This window comes from Lampris incognitus, chromosome 9 (assembly GCF_029633865.1).
Source record: "Lampris incognitus isolate fLamInc1 chromosome 9, fLamInc1.hap2, whole genome shotgun sequence".
Lineage (NCBI taxonomy): Eukaryota > Metazoa > Chordata > Actinopteri > Lampriformes > Lampridae > Lampris > Lampris incognitus.
Window position 1 is genome coordinate 61779561 of NC_079219.1, and position 6811 is coordinate 61786371.

Below are 6811 nucleotides of genomic sequence, written 5' to 3' on the forward strand. Positions count from 1 at the left end.
TACACAGTGCAAAAGAGAGCTGCGGTAATGGATGAGACCATCTAGCCTCACACCTTTTATTTGGATGAGGGAAACGCCACAGAAAAATAACTTGAGATACCACAGAAGGTAGAATCAGGTCATCTGGACACACCATTTATTGACAGATACATTTCATCATCATCTAAGTGACCTCTGCAGTCTCATCTGACTGCAGGTGTCCCCACCCTTATAAACAACACAGTGGCATCACCACCCATGCCAACGACCAGTTTCATATGCACATATGGGTGTGACCATTAACTAGAGTTACAGTGGCCATGTGTACTATTCACAGAGGATTGGGGAATGTTTGCAATCACAGCAATGTAAGATGGTGACAGATGTACTCTTAGACCCCACCACACCCCACCCCCACCCCCTTCAGTTCAGGGATGGTCGTTCCCTCTTCACATAGATGGCCTCTTTGACTCCCCATTCAAACCAGCGTTCCTCCCTATCAAGGATGGTCCCATCCTCATCCCTGAAAGAGTGGCCACTGGCCTGTAGATGGTGTAGACTGTGGAGTCCTGGCCTGTAGATGGTGTAGACTGTGGAGTCCTGGCCTGTAGATGGTGTAGACTGTGGAGTCCTGGCCTGTAGATGGTGTAGACTGTGGAGTCCTGGTCTGTAGATAGTGTAGACTGTGGACTCCTGGTCTGTAGATGGTGTAGATTGTGGAGTCCTGGTCTGATGTGTTAGCTCTCCTGTGTTGTGCCATCCTCTTGACCAGCGTCTGTTTAGTTTCCCCAATATACAATCATGGCAACCCACCTGGCACCTAACAGCTACACTACATTGTTGTGTTTGTGCCGGGGGACCTGATCCTTGGGGTGGACCAACTTCTGGTGCAGCGTGTTATGGGGTTTGAAAGCAACTGAGACACGGTGTTTGGAAACTATGCATCTCAACTGTTCCGCCACTCCCGCCACATACAGAATCACCACAATTTGCATATGAAACTGATCACTGGTTTGGGTGGTTATGCCAATGTATTGTTTATAAGGGTGGGGACACTGCAGTCACTGTATCGTTTATAAAGGTGGGGGTACCTGCAGACACTGTATTGTTTATAAGGGTGGGGACACCTGCAGTCACTGTATTGTTTATAAGGGTGGGGACACTGCAGTCACTGTATCGTTTATAAAGGTGGGGGTACCTGCAGACACTGTATTGTTTATAAGGGTGGGGACACCTGCAGTAACTGTATTGTTTATAAAGGTGGGGGTACCTACAGACACTGTATTGTTTATAAGGGTGGGGACACCTGCAGTCACTGTATTGTTTATAAGGGTGGGGGTACCTACAGACACTGTATTGTTTATAAGGGTGGGGACACCTGCAGTAGCTGTATTGTTTATAAGGGTGGGGACACCTGCAGTCACTGTGTTGTTTATAAGGGTGGGGACACCTGCAGTCACTGTATTGTTTACAAGGGTGGGGACAGCTGCTGTCACTGTATTGTTTATAAGGGTGGGGACACCTGCAGTCACTGTATTGTTTATAAGGTGGTGGTACCTGCAGTCACACTGTATTGTTTATAAGGGTGGGGGTACCTGCAGTCACTGTATTGTTTATAAGGTGGTGGTACCTGCAGTCACTGTATTGTTTATAAGGGTGGGGGTACCTGCAGTCACTGTATTGTTTATAAGGGTGGGGACACCTGCAGTCACTGTATTGTTTATAAGGGTGGGGGTACCTGCAGTCACTGTATTGTTTATAAGGGTGGGGACACCTGCAGTCACTGTATTGTTTATAAGGGTGGGGACACCTGCAGTCACTGTATTGTTTATAAGGGTGGGGACACCTGCAGTCACTGTATTGTTTATAAGGTGGGGACACCTGCAGTCACTGTGTATTGTTTATAAGGGTGGGGACACCTGCAGTCACACTGTATTGTTTATAAGGTGGGGACACCTGCAGACACTGTGTTGTTTATAAGGGTGGGGGTACCTGCAGTCACTGTATTGTTTATAAGGGTGGGGACACCTGCAGTCACTGTATTGTTTATAGGGTGGGGACACCTGCAGACACTGTGTTGTTTATAAGGGTGGGGACAGCTGCAGTCACTGTGTTGTTTATAAGGGTGGGGACACCTGCAGTCACTGTATTGTTTATAGGGTGGGGACACCTGCAGACACTGTGTTGTTTATAAGGTGGTGGTACCTGCAGTCACTGTATTGTTTATAAGGGTGGGGGTACCTGCAGTCACTGTATTGTTTATAAGGGTGGGGACACCTGCAGTCACTGTATTGTTTATAAGGGTGGGGACACCTGCAGTCACTGTATTGTTTATAAGGGTGGGGACACCTGCAGTCACTGTATTGTTTATAAGGTGGGGACACCTGCAGTCACTGTGTTGTTTATAAGGGTGGGGACACCTGCAGTCACTGTGTTGTTTATAAGGGTGGGGACACCTGCAGTCACACTGTATTGTTTATAAGGTGGGGACACCTGCAGACACTGTGTTGTTTATAAGGGTGGGGGTACCTGCAGTCACTGTATTGTTTATAAGGGTGGGGACACCTGCAGTCACTGTATTGTTTATAGGGTGGGGGCACCTGCAGACACTGTGTTGTTTATAAGGGTGGGGACAGCTGCAGTCACTGTGTTGTTTATAAGGGTGGGGACACCTGCAGTCACTGTATTGTTTATAGGGTGGGGACACCTGCAGACACTGTGTTGTTTATAAGGTGGTGGTACCTGCAGTCACTGTATTGTTTATAAGGGTGGGGACACCTGCAGTCACTGTATTGTTTATAAGGGTGGGGACACCTGCAGTCACTGTATTGTTTATAAGGTGGGGACACCTGCAGTCACTGTGTATTGTTTATAAGGGTGGGGACACCTGCAGTCACACTGTATTGTTTATAAGGTGGGGACACCTGCAGACACTGTGTTGTTTATAAGGGTGGGGGTACCTGCAGTCACTGTATTGTTTATAAGGGTGGGGACACCTGCAGTCACTGTATTGTTTATAGGGTGGGGACACCTGCAGACACTGTGTTGTTTATAAGGGTGGGGACAGCTGCAGTCACTGTGTTGTTTATAAGGGTGGGGACACCTGCAGTCACTGTATTGTTTATAGGGTGGGGACACCTGCAGACACTGTGTTGTTTATAAGGGTGGGGACAGCTGCAGTCACTGTGTTGTTTATAAGGGTGGGGACACCTGCAGACACTGTGTTGTTTATAAGGGTGGGACACCTGCAGACACTGTGTTGTTTATAAGGGTGGGACACCTGCAGACACTGTGTTGTTTATAAGTTGGGGACACCTGCAGACACTGTGTTGTTTATAAGGGTGGGGACACCTGCAGTCACTGTGTTGTTTATAAGGGTGGGGACACCTGCAGACACTGTGTTGTTTATAAGGGTGGGGACACCTGCAGTCACACTGTGTTGTTTATAAGGGTGGGACACCTGCAGACACTGTGTTGTTTATAAGGGTGGGGACACCTGCAGACACTGTGTTGTTTATAAGGGTGGGACACCTGCAGACACTGTGTTGTTTATAAGGGTGGGGACACCTGCAGTCACTGTGTTGTTTATAAGTTGGGGACACCTGCAGACACTGTGTTGTTTATAAGGGTGGGGACACCTGCAGTCACTGTGTTGTTTATAAGGGTGGGGACACCTGCAGTCACACTGTGTTGTTTATAGGGCGGGGACACCTGCAGTCACTGTGTTGTTTATAAGGGTGGGGACACCTGCAGTCACACTGTGTTGTTTATAGGGCGGGGACACCTGCAGTCACTGTATTGTTTATAAGGGTGGGGACACCTGCAGTCACTGTGTTGTTTATAAGGGTGGGACAGCTGCAGTCACTGTATTGTTTATAAGTTGGGGACACCTGCAGTCACACTGTATTGTTTATAAGTTGGGGACACCTGCAGTCACACTGTGTTGTTTATAAGGGCGGGGACACCTGCAGTCACTGTATTGTTTATAAGGGTGGGGACACCTGCAGTCACACTGTATTGTTTATAAGGGTGGGGACACCTGCAGTCACTGTATTGTTTATAAGGGTGGGGACACCTGCAGTCACACTGTATTGTTTATAAGTTGGGGACACCTGCAGTCACACTGTATTGTTTATAAGGGTGGGGACACCTGCAGTCACACTGTATTGTTTATAAGGGTGGGGACACCTGCAGTCACTGTATTGTTTATAAGTTGGGGACACCTGCAGTCACACTGTGTTGTTTATAAGGGTGGGGACACCTGCAGTCACACTGTATTGTTTATAAGGGTGGGGACACCTGCAGTCACTGTATTGTTTATAAGGGTGGGGACACCTGCAGTCACACTGTATTGTTTATAAGGGTGGGGACACCTGCAGTCACTGTATTGTTTATAAGGGTGGGGACACCTGCAGTCACACTGTATTGTTTATAAGGGTGGGGACACCTGCAGTCACTGTATTGTTTATAAGTTGGGGACACCTGCAGTCACACTGTATTGTTTATAAGGGTGGGGACACCTGCAGTCACACTGTATTGTTTATAAGGGTGGGGACACCTGCAGTCACACTGTATTGTTTATAAGGGTGGGGACACCTGCAGTCACTGTATTGTTTATAAGGGTGGGGACACCTGCAGTCACACTGTATTGTTTATAAGGGTGGGGACACCTGCAGTCACTGTATTGTTTATAAGGGTGGGGACACCTGCAGTCACACTGTATTGTTTATAAGGGTGGGACACCTGCAGTCACTGTATTGTTTATAAGGGTGGGGACACCTGCAGTCACACTGTATTGTTTATAAGGGTGGGGACACCTGCAGTCACTGTATTGTTTATAAGGGTGGGGACACCTGCAGTCACTGTATTGTTTATAAGGGTGGGGACACCTGCAGTCACTGTATTGTTTATAAGGGTGGGACAGCTGCAGTCACTGTATTGTTTATAAGTTGGGGACACCTGCAGTCACTGTGTTGTTTATAAGGGTGGGGACACCTGCAGTCACACTGTGTTGTTTATAAGGGTGGGACACCTGCAGTCACACTGTGTTGTTTATAAGGGTGGGACACCTGCAGTCACACTGTGTTGTTTATAAGGGTGGGGACACCTGCAGTCACACTGTATTGTTTATAAGGGTGGGGACACCTGCAGTCACTGTATTGTTTATAAGGGTGGGGACACCTGCAGACACTGTATTGTTTATAAGGGTGGGGACACCTGCAGTCACTGTATTGTTTATAAGTTGGGGACACCTGCAGTCACACTGTATTGTTTATAAGGGTGGGGACACCTGCAGTCACACTGTATTGTTTATAAGGGTGGGGACACCTGCAGTCACTGTATTGTTTATAAGGGTGGGGACACCTGCAGTCACTGTGTTGTTTATAGGGTGGGGAAACCTGCAGTCACTGTATTGTTTATAAGGGTGGGGACACCTGCAGTCACTGTATTGTTTATAAGGGTGGGGACACCTGCAGCCACTGTATTGTTTATAAGGGTGGGGACACCTGCAGTCACTGTATTGTTTATAAGGGTGGGGACAGCTGCAGTCACTGTATTGTTTATAAGGGTGGGGACACCTGCAGTCACTGTATTGTTTATAAGGGTGGGGACAGCTACAGTCACTGTATTGTTTATAAGGGTGGGGACACCTGCAGTCACTGTGTTGTTTATAAGGGTGGGGACACCTGCAGTCACTGTATTGTTTATAAGGGTGGGGACACCTGCAGTCACTGTATTGCTTATAAGGGTGGGGACAGCCGCAGTCATTGTATTGTTTATAAGGGTGGGGACACCTGCAGTCACTGTATTGTTTATAAGGGTGGGGACACCTGCAGTCACTGTATTGTTTATAAGGGTGGGGACACCTGCAGTCACTGTATTGTTTATAAGGGTGGGGACACCTGCAGCCACTGTATTGTTTATAAGGGTGGGGACACCTGCAGTCACACTGTATTGTTTATAAGGGTGGGGACACCTGCAGTCACACTGTATTGTTTATAAGGGTGGGGACACCTGCAGTCACACTGTATTGTTTATAAGGGTGGGGACACCTGCAGTCACACTGCATTGTTTATAAGGGTGGGACACCTGCAGTCACACTGCATTGTTTATAAGGGTGGGACACCTGCAGTCACACTGTATTGTTTATAAGGGTGGGACACCTGCAGACACTGTGTTGTTTATAAGGGTGGGGACACCTGCAGTCACTGTATTGTTTATAAGGGTGGGGACACCTGCAGTCACACTGTATTGTTTATAAGGGTGGGGACACCTGCAGTCACACTGTATTGTTTATAAGGGTGGGGACACCTGCAGTCACTGTATTGTTTATAAGGGTGGGGACACCTGCAGTCACACTGTATTGTTTATAAGGGTGGGGACACCTGCAGTCACTGTATTGTTTATAAGGGTGGGGACACCTGCAGTCACTGTATTGTTTATAAGGTGGGGACACCTGCAGTCACTGTATTGTTTATAAGGTGGGGACACCTGCAGTCACACTGTATTGTTTATAAGGGTGGGGACACCTGCAGTCACACTGTATTGTTTATAAGGGTGGGGACACCTGCAGTCAGGTGAGACTGCAGAGGTTACTTGGATGATGATGAAACGGTTGTCTCACTAAAGGTTGTGTCCAGATGACCTGATTCAACTCTGTGATTTCTGTGAGGTGTTTGACAACTTGTGCGCTGTGGGTCGTTACGTCGGCCTTGCAGAACCTGCCATGTTTTGGCAGGTCTCCTGTGAAAGCAGAAACGGAGCCCTTTGGGTTCAGTACATAACCACATCACCAGGTGTCATTTCTTTCATATGTTTTATGAAACATTTC